This window comes from Sparus aurata, chromosome 8 (genome assembly GCF_900880675.1).
Source record: "Sparus aurata chromosome 8, fSpaAur1.1, whole genome shotgun sequence".
Lineage (NCBI taxonomy): Eukaryota > Metazoa > Chordata > Actinopteri > Spariformes > Sparidae > Sparus > Sparus aurata.
This window is the reverse complement of record NC_044194.1, coordinates 3,993,366-4,017,715: the sequence shown is the minus strand read 5'-3', so window position 1 is coordinate 4,017,715 and position 24,350 is coordinate 3,993,366. Positions and strand designations below refer to the sequence as shown.

The 24,350-nt window shown below is 43.3% G+C and overlaps 1 protein-coding gene across 1 annotated transcript in view; it reads left to right on the top strand.

The window, feature by feature from the left end:
* Positions 1 to 24,350, top strand: part of LOC115587154 (neural-cadherin-like) — a 102,538-nt gene that overhangs the window by 10,733 nt on the left and 67,455 nt on the right. The gene's annotated exons all lie outside the window — the stretch shown is intronic.

The window sequence follows — 24,350 nt, the reverse complement described above, 5'->3', positions numbered from 1 at the left end:
TGTTTTTGTTTACATTTCAAAATTGAGATTTGTGATCGTGATTCCCATGAAATTGTGATATCGTATTACTCTTTTGACACGATCACCTTCCCCTGCTCTTGTTGATAGGGAATAATGTATAAATGTCTGATGCTTTGATATTTTGACCAGCCTGACCTCGTCACAAGTCACACTTTCTGACTAACTCCTACAACAGCTAGTGGACTCTGTTACTTTGCTGCGATTTGACATTTCCTGAAGTGACCGACGCTGTCCCCTTTTCCTTTGAGAGGGCATTTCAGGTATTTCTGTCTCACTAAAAAACTGAGTTGGTGGTCTGCCGTGACTAAATGATTATAACGGATAGCAGAAACACCACATGTTATCATGATGACATTATAATGAGAATAAGAGCAACTGCTTTTAATGTGAATCGGTCGCGTCTCATTTCCTTAATAAGGTCAGCATCGACCCTGACGCCAGATCAAATCGGGCAAATCCCTTCTACCAAAACAACTCGAGGAAAGAGGAAGAGAAGGCGTTCGTGTCCTGATGTCAGATCAGGATGAGATATGAAAAAAACACGAGGAGACAAAGACGTGGAGTGAGCGACTTGATATGCTTTACGACCGTCTTTCTGTTTACATAAGCAAAGCACATCTCATTAGAGCAGAAAGCTCAAGCACTCGACCCACATAAATTGTGCAAGTTTTTAGTGCGAGGTGATGCATCGGGTGATGTGAGTGCCGCATGAGGCACAGTGCTGCGAGGACACTCATGGCGACAGGGAGTTTTTATCTGGCCAAGGGTCTGCATTATTGATGCCCATTACCACAGACATTGTCAACTCCAGACATTGCACGGAGGCAGGCGCTGTCAGGTAAATGTCTCGCTGACCTCCAATGGCACAGAATCCCAGATTGCCTCCGTGCAACCTGGTGTCTACCTGTGTGATAAATGAGCTTTACTTGCGCAGTGTACACGGAGCTTATCGCCACCGGAGACGCTTTTGTTTTATTAAATCTAACCCTCATGCTTTGGTGACACCAGCGTTGGAGGAGACAACAGTTTGAGTGTTTTTGTGAATGTCATTTAGTTTTTTTTGGCCGTTGTGTTAACTGTGATTTCTCTACATTTGTAATGATTTGTAATTAACACAGCGGACGATCATTTCCCTGGCTGAATGCCCCCTCCGTACCTGCCATCTTCATCGTCCATTTGAAACTTTTGTCTTGGCTCCACCTTTTCATGCTCGCTAGCCTTTCTCTGGCGTTTTCTCCTGGGAGCTGAATTGATTTTGCGCTATTGATTAACCAGGAGCTGTTTTGCTCGCAGTCACAAAACATCACTCTAAACAACAATTTATATGTCGCAGAATAGGCTGTGACAGACTGTTGCTGATAGTTTACAAACTGGGGGGAGAGGTAGGTGTGTGATTGAGCTGAAAGGCTGATAGAACTGTCCTGAAGCACTCTAATGAATCAGCCTTTCAGACAAGCCCGCCTGTAGGAGAGAATGAGCAGGGGAAAATTGGAGCTAGTGCCGGGATACGTCATGGGAATTCAATGCTTGTGCTTATTTATCTATTTGGTCTTGAATTTCTCAACCTTTTGTACCCAAAGGTCCAATTAACTGAGCATAACAGTAGTTGCAGTTTGGCTCTCGGTGGCCAAAGGAGGCACTGATAAACACACGGGACGCAGACGAGTTCGAAAGCTTTGCTGAACGAACTGTGAACATGGATATTTTTTATGCAGGGAAAAGATCTCATGGCTGGCTAAGTTGCCCAGTGAGATGTTTTGACACGCCATGAACTTTGCTTTAGAGTAAAGTGCACAAATTGCACAAATTGCAGTAATTGTGCGACACCAATTTGCACAGCGCGAGTGCGGCTTTTGTTGAAAAGATGAAAATGACTGCCATGCTAAAAGCCATGTTAGAATGAAGAAAAATACTTTTTCTTTCGCATTTTGGGCCGACTGATGATCAAAAAGACTACGGAGAAAGGCGAGGGAATTGCGGCCGAGATTAGAAAATGTGTTTGAAGATGATGTCCATCTCATGGTTCAGTTATTTAATCAATTCCAGGAAACAGGGGGACTAAAAAGTCTACAAGTCCATCACAGCCGGGAGGATAGATGATTACAATGGCAGGTGTCTTTGATGCAGAGAAAATGTAGTGCCTCTCAGGGCTGATGAGTATCCAGGAGAGAGCTCGGGCTGCACAGGCTGTTATATGGATGATTTCAAATGTGACTTTGAGTGTGTTCGTGTGTGAGACAGCGGCAGATATATAGAGAGATAAGCAAACACAGGATCCAAACAGAACAAAGGACCGTTTTTTTGTTCTAGCTTTGTGATCCGTCTTGGACGGACTATTGAATGCTATTGTTATGTTCTTCCCAGATGTATTGGGCCGTTTCTGTTATGTCCGTTCCAAACTTGGCTCGTGTGCATGTGGAGCGTGTGGAGAGTTTCTTTTCTTTTTTTTCCTCCCTCCTCTAACTGTGTTCCAGCCACCAATTTGTGTCTGTTCTCAGTGGAACTAGTGAACGTGCATGGCTTTCTTTTTATTATCCTCGCCGCCTCGACAGCGTAGGGCTTAATTCTGTGGACTAATCAGACCATATGGTCTCTACAGTCTTATGATGTGCTGAGAAGGGATGGGATGGGGATGCTGCTGTGTCGTTAGTGGTGCCAGCCTTGGGAAACGCAGACACGCACCACTGCAACACATGTGAGGATCAAGACCTTGAAGTTCAGCCTTATAACTCCTTTTACTCCACACTAAAATGAATAAGATAAAATATGCAACAGATTTCTAAAGATGAGCATATGGAGAGTGAGGAATTCGTGAGTTTTCTGCGAGCTGCATATTTGCTCTTTAGACTGTGGTCACAGTTTTGCGCGTCATTTTTCACAAAGTTATCGACTCGTAATTACTGCTGCCCTTTCTGCCCCGACACCACAGCCGCTGTTTAATCGAGTCATTTCAATAATTAATTGTTTGAATGTGCGTTAACTTGGTTTTGATGGATATCTCTGACTGAGAAATGGCTCGCGTCTGTCAAGCACTAAATTGAGGATCTGTCCCTAAATGTTCGGTTAGCACTGTGAATAATCATGTGCTGAAAGTTACAGATGAGTCGCTCAGCCTGTCTTAATATTTGGATTGAGTGCGATATCGCCATATATTTAAATCCCACTGATGGAGCATTACTCTTTAAAAATATTACTATGAGCTCATGTTCATCCAATGTGAATTTGTGAACGTTATCGCTGATTTGGGGCATTAAAGTTGATTAATATCAATCTTTACTACATATGTGAAATATAATCAGAGATTTCCGTTGTTAGCGCGGCTCCGATGGCAGATATTATTATAAATCGTGATGAGTTTGGGGAGTTTAACACTTGGTTTCTCTCGAGCACAGTGGGTGATAAACATTGATCTTGTTTAATCTTGCTGGCCTGCTGTTAATGACGGCCGATGATGGTCCACACAGGACAGACTGCTCACTGGATTAGACATCTAAATGAGGACTTTATCCTCATCCTCCCTTCCTCTTCCCCCATTACCAATAAGCCAGGCTGCAGTCACATGCTGAGTTACAGTTTAATGCATGTGACTAGTGGAGTGTGTGGCATCCTTAATGCACGTGTGTGTGTGTGTGTGTGTGTGTGTGTGTGCTGCACAGACAATAGACGAACCATGTTGATTCGATGTTTTGTCGGTGTGCAGTCGTGCGAGGGTGCAGTGTTTACGTTGTCAGAGCTCCGGTCCACGTTCGCGCTGCTGCTCCATAATAAACTGCTGTATTTCCGCAGGAATACATTTGCAATGTGCAACACATTATTGTACCTGTGCACAACAACAGACAGTGATAGGGTGTTCCCAGAGTGCCTCCCTCTCCCCATCGTACTAAACAAACACAGACCCAAGTTCTGGTTCCAGTGATAGATTAATGCTGTCTCACCCATACACTGTGGCTTGTTTTCTTATTAAACCTGTGGGCTCCTTCTGTTGCTTCTGCCTGGCTCTGGTCTGTGTGTGTGTGTGTTGGCTGCTCTCTCCCCCCCCGTGCTGTGTGTGTGTGCTCGTGTTTGTTTGCCTATATACGTATTTCTATGGAAAAGATATCGAAAAGGGCTCCGAGGACAACCCCCATCAATCACCAACTCAGAGGGAAAATGGAGAAAGGGATGGAGGATGGAAAGAGAGATGGGGGTCGCCACAGGAAGCAGCATTTGGAGAAAAGAAGAAGAGGGGGAGACGGAGGAAAAGTGGATGAATGGATGGAGCAGTCCGAGCTGGCTCTGATTGAGCTGGGTAGTGTAGTTTATATCCTTTAGAGATAAGGCCGGGGAGCACTGCTCAGCAGCTTCCTCCCCCTGTAGCTTGAACTGAGCATGATAATAAGAAAGCGTGAATGGGGCAAATTGAATTAATGCCGCGGCACACCATAAAAGCCCTAACTATAATGCATTTTAAAATCCTATAATGAGCAGAGAGCTAAAATAATTTCACACTCCAGTGAAGAAGATGGCCCCTCGAACAGATTTGGGGCCTGGCTGACACCGCCTGGGCTTTTGTCATTTAATGTGGCTCTAGGTGCTATGTCGGAATGATACTTACTCTTACTTCCTGGGGCGCGGCGGCGTGAGAGGCGAACTTTGCGAACGTACCGTTCGAGTCGCCGCTACGCATGCAGAGCTCACGTCCGAGCGGCAGGGAGCGGCTGCTTTGCCGGCTAATGTCTCGCTTGGGTCAGTTTTACCGTCTCGGGGTAGAACGCAGTTGCAGGGAGGGCACATCTGCCGTGAAAGTGCTCCCTCATTACTCTCCATTAACAGACCATTCAGCGGTGGGGACAGTGGTAGAAGTTGGACCCCGTCCCGCTCGTTTCCGCACAACACTCGCTCATACGTGAGCAGATCCGCGCAGTGAAATTGGCACAGATGTGGGGAATTTTTTTTTTTTTCTACGTGCTCGCTCAGAAATACACAAAGCATTTTTCACCCGCTTCCCGCCCTCACATGCTCTCAGCCCCCCCGTCCACATCATTAGAGTCACACCGTCATAAAGCTGAAATTACCTCTCCATCATCAAACCAGGGAGGGAGAGAAAGATGGCTCTCTGACACGCGCTAACACTAACAGACGGGCGCTGATAGAGACTAATGACGGAATGAAAGCCTCTGGTATGAACAGCGAGCCTTTCCTGGCTGGATGGAGGAGAGCAACATGGTATCAATCGCTTTTTCCTCTTCTCTTCTCTTCTCTTCTCTTCTCTTCTCGACCTTCATGAGCATCAAACCCAGCCCTGCTCAACATTCCTAAAAGGAATACATCTTGTTGTTTTTCTGGAGCTGCACTGGGTTTCTTGGAGCTCCTTACTGTATCCACTTAGCCTCGGGCAAGTGTGAGCTGAGGGCTGCACGGGAGCATCGGGAGCATCTCACTCCTCTGCTTTCTATTGTAGACAAACAGACAAACACATACACACAACCACTCTCACACCTCAGTGCACAAACAACACACAACACTAAAGTATGTTCCACGCTGACATCACGTCCATACATGCACACCCAATTACACACACTCACACACTCACACACACACGTGAAAAGCCCACAAACATAAACACATGAATGCATGAGAGGCGCGAGTCGATAAACCTTCAATACTCTGACATCAACAACAGAAAGTACATACCACACAAATGCACGGAACATAAGCATCACGTGTTTCCTGCTGCAGGCAGGAAAATAAAAGCCCAAAGCGAGGTGAAAAGTACATCTTTCTACCTTAGCTGTTAGCCAGAGATTGCTCTGGAATATTCCATCTTGCAGTGTCGTTTAGATGAACTCTTGTGGCCGCCTTTCCGAGTGACTGGTCCCCGCTGTGATCTGTGTGACAGGGCATACATATGTGCCGCTGTACATCCATTTTAATATGTAGAGCAGCGGTAGGGTGGGTGGGTAAGTGCACCGTGCACGTACTTTGTGCATGCTTGAGTGCATATTATTCCTACAACGAAGTGTCTGTTTGGATATCAGGGACGTTGTTCCATCACGTATTTGAGAAGAGGAAGCTTCACAGCCAGATCTAATTTAATTATGTATGATATTACAGATTGTTGAGAAGATGCAATACTTGACTGATAATGTAGTGCTTATGTAAATGTTACCTAATACCTGCCTGTAAAGTTATTTCTCCAGTTTCATTTGAAGAACAGATGGGATCTCTTGTACTCTGATTTCATTTTGAAATATCTCCCCGAAAGCCCCATTTGTTTATCCATTTATTCATCTTCACCTGCCCATAAAAAGTTCAGAGGAAACAGGGCTGTGCGGCATTTATAGATATGAGAAGAGAGCTCATGTAGACAAACTCCCTGTTTTAGCTTCGTGTTGTGCCTCTCCGTCAGCGTTTACACTCGAGCTCTTACCCAGTGAATGAGTCGCCCACAGCCTCTGCTAGGAAGCATTTAATTTCCAACCTCCAATACTCTTACAGAATAATTGCAATTTAAAAAGATGGTGTTTTGTTCGGGCTGTTTCAAAGTCTAGATAAGAGACAAAAGGCGATCAAGCAACTTAAATCAGGACCTCGAAACTTTGATTCCACTTGCTTGTTGAAAGAACTGCAAATGGCAACACTGTATCTTCCTTTACGACACGGCTGAAAACCTAATTATCTTGCATCAACAGTCAACCAGTTACTGCCCTCATTATGCTGTAGGACGACTATTGATTTGTTGGGAGCACTGGGTCCTGTTGACCTTGATGGAGTATTCAGCATTTGCAGAAATGGTGAATGGAATGTTTTTTCTGTGTGTTGGTGGTGCTAATCTGCTCTGCGGGTCTTGATGAAGAAGTGCAGGCTCGACTGTGTTGGTGTTGCTGATGTTTTTTTCAATAGTTGTGATATCCAGCCTGAAAAATAAGTATGCATTGCTGCTGCCAAGATTCAGAAGAGAGGAATATCAATATTAGCATGTGTACATCGAGGGGGCACAACATGGAGCCATTCAAGGGAAATCTGGATACAGTGTCGGAGGAGGAGTCCTGTTCATTCCTGTGAAAGTTGCTCAGTGGTGCATGAATCCAAAAAGACACTTCCTGGGTGTGAAATCAGCAGAAACCTCCTCGTGCTTCTGCAGTGTGAGGCCCGTTGCATTAAAAACAACCGCCGGCTAACTTCTATTTTGAGCCCTCCGCTAACTTGGATGGGAATAAAACAATTTAATGTGCGGCTCTTCTTAGACATCCCAACATTTTGCAGGGGATTGTGGGGCTAAAAAAAAACATGTTTCCAGTGTTGTACAGCTTCAATACGTCTTTCAAAATGTAAGCTCATGGGAAAAATGTCTGTCTGGGTCGAGTGACTGAATTTGGGCTCCTGGCGCTGCTTGTGGAGGCTGAGTGCACACAGGCTGAAGGTCTGGGTTAAGTGTTTAGCATGATGTTAGCTTAGCCCAAAAACTATTGTAAACATTAGCCTAGCTCACCTGGAATACCTGTGTGAATGTTGTTATTAGGGCCTGAGCAGGTCTCGACTTGCGACGTCCCTATTGTTTTTCAAATGATTCTTTATTTTTTTTTCTTTGTTCCAAATTTTCGCATTTTTCACTGCCTGAACATGCCCCAAAACTCACCAAACTTGGACCATACGTCACACCTGCCGAAAAATTTAAGAATCTATTGTTGTCCTCAATTTCCACCTCTAGGTGGCGCTATAATCAAGGAAAGTGCGTTTTGGCTTAAAACTCATAAACTTTGTCGCACATTCAAAAAACGTATATCCACGCGTTCACTGAATTGTGCTGAATCTCGTCATATAGGCCACGCCCATTTTCACCTTTGTTTTTTTCCACAAATTTGCAAAATGTCGTAAACCTACTTTTTCGAACTCCTCCCAGGAGATTTCACAGATTTGCATGAAACTTTGCACACAGCATCTGTGGACTCTCCTGAGAAAAAGTTATTAAAAGAATTTTGATATTCCAAACAATACTCAAGTTATTAAATAACAACTTCCTGTATATTTTGCTGGTCTATCTATTGGTCTATCTGAATGAGATGAAACTCAATGGACTACTTCCACATCAGCCACTAAGGCTCTGTGAAAAAATTATAAACGTACTTTTTCCAACTCCTCCTAGGCTTATTTGACTGATTTGCAACAAACTTTTCGGGTAGCATCTGTGGACAAAACTTATGAAAAGCTTTCACCTACGTCACACCTGGTGGCGCGGTCCATTTTGATGCTTCGCCATAAAACCATCAACTCATTATAACTTCCGCATACAATTTGCCATCTACTCCAAATTGCTCAAACATGTTGAGGGTGTTGTCCTGAATACGTCTACGCGGCACACACCGATGGCAGCATGCATGACGCCCGTGGACTGCGAGGGCCCGTTCATCGCTGCTTGCAGCTTAAATTTGATTTATTACATCATTTGTATAATTTGTTTGCTTTTTCTCAGGCCATCAACTCAGACTACTGTCAATTTGAATTCTCAGCTAAAAGTCCAACACAAGTCTTTTTGCGCAGCTCGGGCGAGACGTGATGATGGACATCTTTACTCCGGCAACAAACTTTTACTGTATCTGAAAAGGCTATAAGGAAACTTCTGAATGCTATAGGACTATTCCCTTTTCATAGCACCCAGCCAACAAAGTATTTTGTTTAGTTGGTATGTGTTTACTTTGGCAGACTGTTATTTCACCCTGTGCTATTGTGTATGTTAAGCTAAAAATGATCTATACACTGTGTGTTGAGTTTTCACGGTGGATTTGGAGAAATGCCTTTGACTAAATGAGAAGAAGGAAGCCGTTTGTGTCTGCCTGCGCACCGAGGGAGTTATATAAAGGGAAACGGTTTGCCTAGCGCTGTCAGAAGTCAAGCAATTCACATTTCAAAAACTATAAAGCTGTATAAATAAAAAATGAGTCACTGGTTATTAAGGAGCTGTTCACAATACTGTATTTGTTTCTGTTAAACCTGCCTGCTGTTGACACTGTCATCTGCCAAACAGGACTGCCTCCACGCCACTGTGTGGATGCTGGGAGAGGAAATTGCTCCTGTGCGTAATGTGGTTAACAAGCATGTGTGGCGACTGTGACTCAGGTGGTAGAGCGGGTTTTTTTTCACTGATCATATGGTCGGCAGTTCAGTCCCCGCCTCCACCAAGCGAGCGTCTCCGAGCGAGACGCTGAAGGCCCTGAACTAACCGACGGCCGGGCGCGCACCTCGTGTGGCGGCTCGCTGGGAGTAAACGAGCAGCAAAAACACTGCAAAAGCACTTTGGCTGAACGAGATATGTAAATGTAGCAATTTGCCATCTTTTTTTTTTAAATGTCAGCGTTGTTTTGAGAAAGTGCTGTTATGTAGTGAAACGATCGCCCGCTGGGAGAAATATTGAGACATGGCAGGCGTCACTTCCACCTCAACATGCGACCGGAGATGCTCGATGCTGCGCGACACACTTTTGACATACAAACAGTAAATATGGCTTTTAGGAAGAATAAGAATCCATCACCAATCATATGACGTACAAGGTGAAAATAGTTCCCTGCATTTAAACCCATCTCAAAGGAAGCAGTGGTGTGTGTCATGTACTGTGTGTATTACGTGATCTATGAGTTACATCCTTATGTAAATTTTTATGTTTCAATTCCACTAAAAGCTTCCATCGGTCCTATGAGAGGTTGAGTTATTGGAATTTCAGGAAAACATCTGCGCACGCCCGCTTTTAATTGATATCAGTGAGTCCCTACCTTTTTTTTTATGACTCTCTCTGATAAAATATTTGACAATCCAACAGTTCAAATATTTTTTCAGGTTGTGTTTTTAGCGCCAAGACTGTTTTATTCACCTTTTCTTTGGGAGCTCTCGGTGCGGATATAACTGAGCCATAACGTCCAAGTGTAAAGTTCATTTTATTAAATTTTGAAGCACTTACATTAAACTTTAGTGATTCCTTTAGTTTATTTGATACCGCTAGTCAATTACATTCAGAGCGAAATATCTGTAACTTTGACTCCATTAAGTTTACAGCGTTACAGTTACTTTTTAAGATCAAGATTTTACACTCGAAAGATTGGACGATCTCATAAAATATGATGCATTGTTTTGGATTTATGGCCTTTTAAAGCAGTTTTTTTTGCAATAAGATGCACAATGTGTGTCCTTCTACGTTCTATTCATGTCCGCGGCATGTACACGTTTCTTTACAGAGCTATGCGAGTCTGTTCTCAGGCGAGCCCATCACACCTCCTCCACACAGAGTATGATCTCTCCGTCCCCGACTGGATACTCAGTGATTTTAAAGATTAATTTGTGCCGACCTTTATCAAACTTTTAAAGCTGCCCGAGGCTGAAGGGGTTGTGTAACAGTCTCATGATGTTTCTTTATTTATCATGGGGTGTGTGCAATATATGTTATGTACGTGCAATGTTGTGCAATGTACAGCTGGTGCTGTTGAGCTTAATGTCGTTTATTTTACCGTAACTTGGAGGAGTTTTTCTGAGCAGCGCTTGAGTCGGGGACAAATTTCCCCATGGGGACGATAAAGTACATCATGTTCTGATAACCAATCAAATAAGATACACCCTGTCAGTGACGATACACAAGGACGATCATCCAAAAGACTTCTTGATTTAGTGCTCACTATGTAACTATTCTAACATCTGTTATATACAGATGAATGTATGAGGGGAATGTTCTGGAGTGTAAACCCGCTGTGACGTCACCCGTTGATTTGCGGATCAGCCGTCTTGGTTTTTAGAAGGCGAGAGGGTTCAGATCATTTACTCCTGACCGCACATCGGTTGTACAAACGTAAAACTAAACCATCGTCCAATAATCAACAACCAGAGCAGCAGAGATTAGAGACGACACACACTCACGGTTCACACACACACGCCGGTTTGGTTTTTCCCACTTCCACTAATGAGACGTCTTTAGAGGAACGCCTGCGTGCACGCAGACTGTAATTGATCGACATCTCTTTGACCCTTTTTATCAGTCGGCTGCACCTGTTGGGACGGCGCAGCTCCACCTTGAGTTCAGTTTATAACTTCGTAAAAGCTCCACTGAAGTTCAACCTGAGCTGAAATGTGAAAACACCTGGGTGGTTTTTTCAGGGTCTTATAACATCACATTAATCATCCTTTTCACACATTTATAAATGTATATTGACGCTTCGTCATGTTGCAGTTTGATTATATTGGGATCAATAGTGCAACCTTTGTGCTTACACGTGCATTAGTAATTAGTGTTTTCTACACTGATGTGTTACTAACTTACTTAAGTAAAATATGAGTACTTCCTCCACCTGAATGAAGCAATGCTATCAGTGTGTCTCCTGATATCTCTGATCACACATCTCCTCTTTCCAGTCGCTGCAGTTTTGAATAGTCAAGTTTAATTTGATGGTAGGAAGTATTTTTCATCAGTGTAAAACAATTGGCAACACAGATTTTCCGCAGTAAACTGACTGTATCAGTGATCCGCCTCCATTTGTGTCGGGACGAAGCTTTTGTCCATCCATCATCCACATAGTTTGATTAATGTCAGATGCAAAACTCAATAAAAGCTCCGTCGATGGAAACATTTCTGCAAATGACGCCTTATTTGAACAGAAAGTGGCGCAGTAGGTGGAAGTAATAACCGCGTACAGATTCGGCGATATGACTCAGTCCAAAATAACATCAGATTTCATTTCATTTCAGCAATTTATTTGTTCATCTATAATTAAAAGTGGGAGTGGGGATATTGGAGGAGGCTGTTAGCTGCATTGATAAATCATTATTCTTTATTGTTTGTACGTACTGGAGACAAAGTAAACGAGGGATGAGGTGTAACACGTTTGTCAGAAGACACATGTCAAGAGAGTTAAGTGGCCGAGCATGAATTAATCTGTGTTTTGACCTTGAGTTTCTTCGTCGCAGCAACTGTGATAAGTTATGTGAAAGCAAGGCAAAGAGTGTTTGTACTGTGGGTTTGATCAACAGAGCTTTATGAAGGTCTGAAGTGGGCAGTTCGGTGCATCTCTGAAGGCTTTACCCATTCAATCACAGAACCAGGTTTTGTGTCCTCGTAATGATTATCCACAGTCAAAGGCAAGAATCAATAAAGTGCCCTTTGTTTATGAAGGCCGTAAGGACGACGGGAGAAGAAACCCATTCATGACGGAGTACACAGGTTGTGTTTCATGTCGCGCTGTTGAACACCAGGCTGTAAATCAATATTTTTTTCAACACATTAACATCAAGAACAATGTTTGAATTCTGTCCACAAGCAACGAACTGTCGCAGCCGACACAGCCGCGAATCCGCTTCGCAAACCGTGAGTTCTTTGTGCGTCGGACTTTGCCGCGTGACAAATACGCCGACGTGACTAAAAAGACCTACGACAGCATGACTCACATTCCTTTTAAGTGCAGGCCAAACATTTCTGCTGGGATGGAAATCGGAACTGGCTCCACTGAAAGCCGTCGACTTGAAAGTAATCTGCCCCTTGTGTTTAAATGAACTACGTGAAGATTGTGTATCAAAAAAAGACCTAAACGGATTGTGAGGAGGTGGAAGGAAAATTTTATCTCTGCGGTGCACAATATACAATTTATTCTGCCTCGCAGCAGAAAATCAGCTGAAACTATATGAAGGGGCTTGGTGGGGGTTCCTGATCTTATTACGTCTTGAAAGTTTCTGGCTGTCAAACCTGCAGTCTTTAACAACCTGATCAGACGAATGGAGTTTCATTATCCTGGATTAAAAGAGCTCTTGACTGTCGGTCTGGACGATGTCTACAGATTTGGCATATGACAGACAGTAAAACATTGCGATGGACGATGATGTCGTTCTTTGGGCGGGTGCGGAGACATTTTGAAGGAAGGCTGCACACCGCAGCTGACTTCCTCACAAGCTCACCTCTGCAGTCAGCACCGCTTTCCTCTTTCTTATCTGACGACAGTCTCCAACCGTCTCAGCGAGCAGACAAAACTCTGGCTCCTGTCACCGTCGTCCCATCACGTTGTTCACTGCTCTCATCAAAAGAACAGTGAACAACGTTCCTTCAGGCTCTGCAGCCCGCCGAGTGCCGGGGAAAAAATTAAACTGCACTGTATGAGTCGAGAAGCGAATGAAAATGTATCAACAGCTGGAGAGATACATTTTGACTGTGCGTTACAACAAAGAGGAATGTTGATGTTATATGGCATCTGCCAGCGGCAACCCAACTTATCTGACAAGTGACGTTAGCTAACTAGTGTCGGTCGCTGTAATTGTGACCTGCTCTCCCCGAATCAGTCACATTGACCCAAAAACACATTTTGAGATAAGCTAAGCTACAAAAATAGCAGACAGGAGAGTGGGGGAGCTCGTTCGCCCGCCACGTTTGATGTTAACTAAACCCAACTCATTTGTTATTGCTGTTGGAAATGTTGTCTGACAAATGAATGTGAGTAGGCTCGACCATCGGTTCTCAAACTGTGTGCCGCAGGAGCAGACCTGAGGCCGGCACTTTGTAGAATCACTGTGTGTTTACGCACAAAGACATTCTGATTCTGATTCTGTTACACGTCCTAATCATTGTGGAAACAGGCTTAATTTACATTCCCACATTCACACAGAAATAGTTCACGTTCATTTCCACCACATTCTTCTGTTTTTTTTATTTTAGCGGTAACAAAGTAATATAAGATGTTACTGATGACTAACACTTTACCACCCGACCTCGTTCATTTGGGGTCCAGGCTGTCATATGTTATATTCAAATACATTGTTTACGACCTAGTAAATATATCTGTAGAGCTGCATGCTGGTGACTTACTTCCCTGTTTGCCCAGGATGATAACGAGGGCTCTGGTGTGTTTGTGTCCCTGTTAACAGCTTTGTAATCCAGCCTTGACCTGCAGTGACGTTGTATAATGATAAATCCAACACTGAAGGTCGTCTGTTTTTCCGTGTTGGAACCAGCTTTTGTTGTTGTTAGCAATTGTTAGCCACCCACTTGCAATCCCATGATGCCTTGGGTTGAGTCTGTTGACCAACAAGACTACATCTTGTCTTTTCAAGAAAAGCAGTGTGATCTGTAATATCACTGCTGTGTATGAAGCGTTGCTCGCTTCCATTGCATCTGAGCATCGTAACTCAGTTTAGATGTTTGTTTATCAGTTACAAAAGGATCCGTTCAACGTTCATTTACGACACTGACTGTTAACACAGCACGGTGAGAAGTGTTCACACATTCAAGCCTCTGACTGTTTCTAATTGTTGTCTGTGAGCTTCTGGAAAAAAACATATAAAAAATGATCAGCGTTGATCTGTTTGCCATGTTGGGTTCCTCAATTTGAGGGAATTTGGTCCGGAGAGCCCTTTAATTTAATGCTTTGAGGTGCTGGTAGACTGAATATTTTAACCGTTTTCTGTGTATTGTTTTGCATACATTTTTTACTATTGTACAGAGCAACGACCGTACAGAATCCTGCATGCTGTAGATGCGTAATTTAGCCCAGCATGTGTGAGAATAATAATTTAATATAAGCTTTAATACAAAGCATGTAAACATCTAGTGTTCTGCTCACATCTTGATTTCTTTTCTGGTGCACAGATCAATTTTGATACTTGCAAAATGTAAATTTCCAAAAGTAACTCAACTTTTCTTGGCTGTAAATAGACAAACTTTCATATGGACTTCACACCAAACACACGTTTTTATAAAAAGTGACAAAAGTGTACCTGTAATATGAGACTCACACATTCACATGTCGGCTTTTCCACCTTGAGGCGTCGTCATTTGTTTGCACCTCTAATAGCAGGAGGATTGAGACTTCATACAATATCTTTGTCCTGTCACCACAAAGCCCCTGATTTTCCATTTGACTGAGGTAACTGGGCTAAAAACGAAAGGTTTCCACATGACGGAGAAATCGGTACAGACATGATCACCTCAGTGATCAGAATGTCTTTATAGCTGGCAGGGGTTTGATGAGTCATGTTGAAAGTGACTAACGTTCCTGTCGTTGATGTATTTTTGCATCTCCCCTCTTCTGTCGCTTCACGTTCGAATGATGTCCAGTCATCATGTTGCCTCAGCATCTTACAGCTTACAAGCTTTATACGGCTCCGTCTGACTGTCGGAGGCGGATAAAGTGACACTCGTCCTCATTTATGCGTTGTTTTTTTTTTTCATTTTTCATATTGAAATGCTGCAGAATCACTTTCAGAGTGGAATCACACAGCACACAGTGAAACCTTTTCACAGCAGACATTTCAACTTGTCAAAGCAGCAAAGCACAGGTGGAATTAGTACCATTAACATTTAGGCGGGCCGATTTTAGGGCTCTGGCATTGTGCATGCTCGCTCGCTGACAGGGTTTACTGAGGCACTTAATGGATTGGAGCTATTGTTAGTGCTGTTTACACCTGTGCTCTTCCTGTTGTGAAAGTCAAAATGTCTGCTGTGAAAAGGGGTGTATTAACTGACCCAGGCTCGGAAAAAAATGATACAGCTAGTGCATCAGGACTTTAGAAATATCGTGTCTGAATGCTGCTGGTGCTAAATGTTAGTATTTTGTATAGTATATCCAAAAGTTAACATGCAGGAAAGTACTTAGAAGCCTTTTAGACATCAAGTTTTCTCCACATTATGCTCCATGGCTGACAGATTAAATCGTTCTGAAATAACTTTGCTTGAATTTGAATTTGGATATCCTCTGTAACAGCTGCTGATACTGTAAAATCACATTCAAATGTATAACAAAGCAGATCGATTAAACTGTGTGTTAAAGCAGAACTCCGCCAATTTTACACATTAAAGTGTGTTTACAGGTGCTGGTGGGCGCCGCTGCATATGTGATAATAATAGTATGAAGCCTGTTGTGGCTCGAGAGGAAGCTGCATGTAATTTGATAAATTGCCTCCGGTAATGGCAGCCAGTGCCTAAATTGCATTGTGGGTAATGTGTTGTTTTAGCATTAGGCTCCAATAACACTGCTGGACTCATGGAGTTCAGTTTAAGGACAAATGACCAAGTTCGATACAGCAAAACCAGAGATATCCCCTTTTTTTATTCCTCCTTTTCAAGACATGGTGCCTACATTACCCACAATGCAATTTAGCCACTAAGTAACATCATTGGAAGTGATTCACAGATTACGTACAGCTTCCTGTGGAGCCACAACAGCTTTATACCAATATTATCAAATATGCAGTAGTTCTCCCCGAGGAATTACCCTTAAAGTAACATATTAATTGACAGTCAACACCTGAATTGCATTGTGGGTAATGTGTTGTTTTAGCATTAGGCTCCTACGACACTGCTGGACTCATGTTGTTCAGTTTAAAGACAAATTGTCAAGTTTGATACAGCAGAACCAGAGATATCGCCTTTTTTATTCCGCGTTCCAAGACATGGTGCCTACATTACCCACAATGCAATTTAGCCACTCAGTAACATCATTAGAAGTGATCTACAGATTACGTACAGCTTCCTGTGGAGCCACAACAACTTTATACCAATATTATCAAATATGCAGTAGTACTCACTGATGAATTACTCTTATAGTAACATATTAATTGACAGTCAGTGCCTAAATTGCATTGTGGGTAATGAGTTGTTTTAGCATTAGGCTCCTATAACACTGCTGGACTCATGGAGTTCAGTTTCCAGACAAATTGTCAAGTTCGATACAGCAAAACCAGAGATATCCCCTTTTTTTATTCCTCCTTTACAAGACATGGTGCCTACATTACCCACAATGCAATTTAGCCACTAAGTGACATCATTGAAAGTGATTCACACATTACATACAGCTTCCTCTGGAGCCACAACAGCTTTATACTAATATTATTACTATGCTGTAGTTCCCCCCCCGAGGAATTACCCTTAAAGTAAAATATTAACAAGCGTAGGAGAGCAAATTGCTGAGGCAACTAATGTTATCAATAACTTGATCGCTGATGCTTTTATCAGCTACTAGTGAAAATATTTCTATACATGACTTTAAAAGCAATAAGACAGAATACATTCGATCTGCATTGGAGGGATGACGTCTGTCCAACATCGGATCAATGAACTCCATTAACGTCGACTGTCGATAACGATAATGGATCGGATCGCTACTCCAGCTCAAAGCTGCGTGATCCAACATTTTGAAGTCATCTTTCACGTCTACAGAGGCTCAGTGTTCAAGAGCAACCACATAAGTTTTCATAAACAATATTCCTTGTGAGGCATTTTGTGTTTATAGCAGAAACAGAAACATCAAGTGGTGAAACAGTGACGGAGATTACGTGCAGCAAAGTAGAATCAAACTGGGGTCGCTGCGAATACACAACCGAGAATCCTGAGTTTTGTTTTTCACATGAGTGTGTTTTTGCCTCAGAGGTCTTGCGTGTCCGAGGGTTACCGTGTGTGTGTGTGGGTGTGTGTGTGTGTGTGTGTGTGTGTGTGTGGGCAGTGCCTGCAGTTTTATAAGTCGTGGATGGAGGTTCTGGAAAGGAGCACACATGCCTTCAAGAATCACTGAGGGACTGTGGGTGGAGGTTCGGGGTTTTTTTGTTGCAGGCACTTTATGAATTTGCCTCCTGTTCAAAAGCAACAACTTTGCACTCTGGATTTAGAAATCAGTTGTGAAGCAATCGCAGGTCAACTTGTGTGTTTTCTTTTTCTTTTTCAGCAAAATACCAACCCGTTTTTAGAAGACTTGCTCGCTTCGGTTATCAATTAAAGGGGGTTAAAGCTCAGGATTCACCACGGAGCGAAGGCAGTGCATTCATTATTTAACGTGCACCGTGTGCGAAAAAATTAACTGTGAAAGTGGGTTGCAGGAGCGAAAAACATTGAAGGAATTTCAAAGCAACTATTGTTATGTACTCCAGTCCAGATCCATCGATCATACACAGTAAGTTTTAGAATCGCTTAATACATCAGCTAAATCATATTTCCTGTCCCTGAAGCTACAAAGTACCTATACCGATTTATTTAACGCCATTCAACGCTTAAATCGTTTAAATCCTCCTTTTTTTTTTGCGAGCGTATAGAAGCGAATAGGGCGCATCCTCGTCTGCTCAAAGCAATAAGACACAAAGGGTTCGTACGTGTTCTGTGATTCTTTTTGGCTGAACTACAAGAAAAAGTCAGCCAGAAAAATGACTCCAGCTGTCTGCGTCTGACGGAGGAGAGCCATCCATCTATTTTTTTTTTTAAACCACTTGTGCTGGTCAGGGTCACGCAGAGTTTGAGCTCACCCCAGCAAACATCAGAAACACTGAACGCCCAGCGGAGGAACCATTAAGACTAATGCCAGTAAATAATAAAGTTTGGGCTTCTGACGTGCTAACAGCATAAATACTGCTGTTTGGATCTTTTCTCTTTAGCTCCTCTTGGCCAGTTTTCCCCCGTCTGTTGGTCTGGTGAGTCAGACATTAATCTATGCCTCCGTTTGTCTGTTTTTCATCTCATGTCATCATCTCACTGCTGTAGAAGTAGACGAGTTGGTTAGTCACAAAGCACCGTTCATGGGACTCAATCAGCCGAGTACGTGAGGACCAAAAAAAAAAAGATAATTTTATGCACACAAACATGCTTTTTATGAATCCGCGCTGGCGACAGCTTTGGCTGGCGGTGACATGTTTTTGTGCCGTCTGTCCCATTTTTGTGAAAAGCGATGTCTCAGGGATGCTTTCAGGGAATTACTATCTTTTTTGTCATTGTCATTCAGGTCATTGTGACCTCTTATAACACATTTTAATGCCATAACTTAAGAATTAAAAGGCTAGTCGTGACAAAATCTCACATGACACATGTCTAATAGGAGAACGTGGTGAAGGTATAAGTTAATATCCAAAAGATGAACTTCACATGACAATGTTTAGGGCTGACTGAAATACTTTTTTCTTGATGGTGTGGTAAGTGTATCCATCAAATGTGGCATCTCATCAATAACAACACTTGTACAAATTCTGGGTTCTAGCAAGGGCTGCAGCTATCGATTCTTTTTGTAATCGATTAATCTAGCACTTTATCGATCGATTAATCGAGTAATCGGATAATTTTTTTTTTTGCGTTTTTAAACAACCAAAACAAATAATGCATAACGAAAATGATGTGGCTGTAAAATGATCAAGCATTTCTCAAAAAAACAGAGGTATTCATTCCAACTCCAACATTTGGCTCCAAAACTAAGCCCATTTATTAAGTGCCAGTGCCAATAATTAAACAACAGTAGAGTTAAATCAACTTACTGTAAAACATGTATAACATGTAAAACTGTGAATACAAACTTAAATAGTAATGGCTGTTTCAGTGAGTTTTGGGCGCAGAGTGATGAGACGTATACCGTTGAAATTTGTAGAGTCCCAGCTTTCATATGACATGCTGTATGTAGCATTAGCATGCAGTCGCGTCATCGCTAACGCCGATTTTTCGGACATGCGCCATTAGCGTGTTTTTTCTACGTGCTCCTTTAGTTGCTTGGTGTCGGAATTGAGTTTCGATTAGGTGAAAATGATTATCATGAGCGTTTAGCCGAGCTTCTTCCCGTTAAGTTGGTGTGCTGCATTAATATGTTGCTACATGGTTAGCATGCTCGCATGTATAATGCAACATGCGCAGCTCGGGTTGAAGAGGTTAAAAACATCAAAGCTAAACATCATATCTTGTCAAACCGCATCACATCACTACAAATACAGAGCTAAATTGTGCCAGCCAGCTAAATTCAAAATGTATGACGCGCTGGTGTGCTTCCTGAACAACGGTCCGTGTGGAACAATCAGATCCCTGCGTGTATAGTGCGCGTCATAGGAATTTAACGAGGCTTCGAGGCAGAGTTTTTGCCTCGAGGAATTTTTATAATTGAGTTAATCGAGTAACTCGATGAATCGTTTCAGCCCTAGTTCTAGCTCAGATGTACCTGTCAGGCCACAGATGACAGAAAATGACAGCTTGAGATTCACCTTAAAGTAGCAGCTGCTCTGAGACGTCGATGTGTTTAGATATCGCAGGCGTTTTGCATTTTGCAAATTAACGGGCAGTTGCACCTGAAAGTGGCTGTTGTTGCTGCAACGTCACGGTGATTCAGTCTATTAAAGAGACGTTGCGTCAGCTGCACTGACAAAGAAGGCAAAAGACTGATAAAGAATGAGAACTGGAGCTGCTCTGTGGTGTTTGGGAAATCTCTAAACCCACGGCATAGAGAACAACGAGGGAGAATTTCTGCTCCGCATGCACAATTTGATCCGGCAAAGCACACAGGGCTCTGATGAGAGCGAGCTCAGCCCTCCACTCTCAATCACTCAACACCGGCACGCTCATTAAGTTGAATCTTGAGACGTCGGAGGCGGGGACAGCGCCACTGTCGAACCTCCTGTCCTCGTTTGTCATGAGACTCATGGTGGAAATAATAACACGTGAATAATGGTCTCACGTTTCATAGCTTCTTGTTGCTTGGTATTCAGCTCTAATAATGTTCTGCAAAAAACTACTTTTCTGGCCATTTTTCAACACCACGGCTCAGGAACAGAACAGTTTGTGACCATATTTCACATCAGGTCAGATACTAATCTCAGATGTCTGGCAGTGATGCAGCATGATGACTGATGAGATCGCTTGTGCTGCGGAGAAGAAAAGTGTGTGAATCATCATCCAGGTTTTAATTTAATTGTGTTTATTCAAGAAGGGCCGGTGCAGATAAGTAAAACACATTGTAATACACTAATAAAAATGACATATATAGCCAAAAGGCTATTTCTTCTTTCCGTCATCTCTTGGCCAAGGTGTTAAAAAAGTTTTACTGAAGAATTACAGTTTGTAGTTTCTGAATCAACTTCGTCAGCCGAGCACGTGGACACATCAGGGAGTTTGACAGTGTTGCTGGTGTCGAGCCTCAGCTGCACTAAAAATAGTGAAAAGTGAAGACAGCATGTTTCTCACTTAAAATTATTAATTAAAGTCATACATGTCAGTGTCGTGTAGCTCCAAAATAAACTTAACACCTTCTGTTAGATTCCTTTGAGGTTTTCACGACAGGTTTGTAGACAAGTTTGCTGCAGTTTAATTGTTTGATGGAGGCTTTTCATTTGAGTGTTTTTCTTTTTTCCATTACCTACAAATGTTCAAGCTTCAACACAATTCCCTCAATATCGCCGTTTGCACGTGCAGTTGGTCGAAGTCACGTACCGGCCGCTGCATCAATCATTCCTTTGTGCGTTTTCTGCAGTGATGCAGATTTCGAAGTGAAAAAATGGAGCGGGACTTGAAGACGTGTAACATTTGCAATTGTTCTGGGATGAAATTCGCCTGCACGTGTGTTTACACGGTTAGTGTGTCAGCCCTTCTGAGTCTCAGAGTCCAGGGTGTGTGCTGTTGCTGGGATCCTTGAGTTAATAGATTTCTGTCCCCAGTGCTTTTAGCCCGTTGATCTCCTGCTGACGGCTTCACACTCAGCGTTAAGCACGGAGATTGGGGGGTGGGCGGCTTAGAATAGAGCCTCCTTAACACCGCAAACATTTAGCTAATGTACCTTATTACTCTCCCATTGAGCTGATTTTCACTTTCCATTCACTCGCTGCTACAAAGCACCCCTGAAAGTCCGACTCTCACATGGGCCATTGATATTTATGCTTGCATACGCAATTTATTTAATTCCACACAGAAATATTTGTATCTTAATATCCTCCCTCGCTGGACAGAGGAGGAACAAGGGAGCCATGAGAAGACCCTCTGATATTAATAATACTGTACGTCCTCTCCTAATTTCCTCCTCTCTGCGCTCCGCTGCTGTATGTTTTCTTTACAAACGCGGATGCTCTCAGCATCTCTTGTTGTGATACTCCGTTTGTTGTGCTTCCCTTGTGCACTCGTCTCTTGCAATGTTATTTTACGTTCTTTGCTCGGCATCACACAACACTCCTTCCTCCCCGCCGCCTGCCTCTTCCTCCTCTCCGTCTCTTTCTACCCTCTGTAGATATTTGTGTTTCGGTATCTGTGCCTCTCTCCTTCACTCTGTTTCCTCTCATCCCCTTCCCACACACACACACACTCGCTGTCCTTGTACTGTGGGCAGAGTACATGTGCACAGAAGCACTTGAGACAACTTTTTTTTTTTTTTTCATACTGGGAAGCCACTTAGCAGCTTTATATAGCAACTACCCAAGGAGAGGATTAACAGCAGGAAACATCAACAGAGTAGCTCGCAGTTATATAGAACACACACACTTGTGCAGGAATGGCGCGCACACACATGCAAAACCAACGTGCTCGTTGCAGACGCCGAGGCGGTGCAGCCCTGTCAGCCGCCTTTTTTTTAAAGATACATTATTGTTGTTAGTCGTTCGGCAGATGCTCTTATCCTTATGGGATTGTGGCGTAGTGAAGCTAAAGCTGCTGCTTTTCATCCCGCGGTGCGAGCACAAAGCATGTTTGACTTTGAAAAATCCAGTGGAGCCCCAGAGCCTCTGCTCTGCCCGGTTATTTGATCTTCTGTCTCGGTCAGGTGAGGCAGGTTGTGTCAGTTCGGTGCTGGTGAGGCATCGCTCACAGTTGTTTCTGTTCCTATCTCAACAGATCAGAAGGAAATCGCACACGTCTGCAGACCTGAAACATGCAGCGTGCACTTACTGTGCACGCAAGCCCACCTCACAAACACACACACACACACACACGCACACACACACTGGTACATTCTTCATTATCATTCCAGAGCTGATAGGCTCTAATTATCTGCCTTGCCTCTGATTAGTCTCTCTGTAACAAGCTAATTAGATGGAGCCTTGTAAAATCATCACCACCATTACCACAGAGACATGGTTGGGAAAGACACCAACAAGCAGGAAGCAAGGAATGTGTCTTGCTCTGCTCCCTGCAAAGATTTGATAGTCAACTAAATGTTAAGTGCTGGAGCTCTGATTTCTTTTTGATTAAGTGCCTTTTAAGCCCATCGTCTTTACTAAAGAATCTCTATCCTTTCTCATTATTCATCAGGAAAGGATCGCTCCGTCTTTGCAGGGCAGGATGATCTGGCTTAAACTGCATAAACCGCTGCTGCCGACGTTTTACGAGATAGCATCTGAACATTGATTAGTTTCTCGGCCCCCACGATACAGTGGCTATTTATCCAAAACGAACGATCGTCAGATCCGAGCCTGAACTTTCTTCTCTGCAGAGCAACTTTAAAGCCTGAGCAGAAAGCTAGATTAATTTGCTCCTCTAGCTTCTTCTTCCCCTCTGTTATTATCCCTCTAACAATCCTTTTAGGAGCTGTCACACACTTTATAGCTATTGTGCTCCAGTTGTGAACGCTCCAGAGCTACTCTGGAGTGCAACACATTGTATTTTCCATCAAAATGCATCTTAGCTGTAAGCCAGTTAAAAACAGAAATAGGAGCTGGGATCTGAGCGTCTGTTTTCTGCTTTCCAACTCATTTGGATGAACACAAGGTGCTGTTAAAGATTCATGATAGCAAATGCCACAGTGTGAAGACTTTATACCATTTGCTGTATGCATGTACCGCTCATTACCGATGTATAGTTTCCCATTATCAGCTATAATCGACTTTGGAGAGACGTTCTGCAGCAGAATATTAGAGAAACCGACAGAGTAGAACTGTTGTGTAGAGCACAACACATCTGTTGAGTCAGCGCTCATCCAGTGAAAGGATGCACCGCAAACTGCTGCTGCTTTTGTCTTGGATTAAAAAAGCACATATATAGCCTGTGGTCACACACACAGGGGAGCTTTTATGTAATGGGATTTGAAATCCATAGTTACTTTTAGCCCTTAGGTAACTCCCCCCGTGTGCGTGAGAGAGCACTGTGCCTGTTCATGAGAGGGGATAGAGACGGGACGACACGTCAACTGTGCGAGCATGTGTCGGGGTGTGACAGGGCGACTCGTCTGTATGTCAAAGCTTTTGGGATTGTGTTCATGTGTCTGTTTGTCCTGGCAGGGGGCTGCTTCTTCTCTGGGGTGAGGCAGATGGCCTCTGCAGATCGCAGCCTACTGAACTGGTTGGCAGCTCTTCTGACATTCCTCCGTGCCACGTTGACACGAGATCACAGCCAATAGTAGCGGAAATAGTGTTCTTAGCTCACAATTCTGTGACTTGCTCCATTTTGCAGAAATAGCTTCTGCACAAAAAGTGCCCCAGATGGAGCCTGTGACATTGTCAGGAGTTTTTTGGCTCTCATTGTTTCCAGGATGTATTTAATGTAGATAATGATGCCCCACTATCTAGTTACAGCAAAAGGCACGCCACCGCTGCTGTCACGGAGGCAGCGACGCAGTTGTACACCACTTCTCCTTGGGCGCTGCTGTGCACTCTCGCTGTCTGCCCCGGCTCAGGGTTAGCGAGTT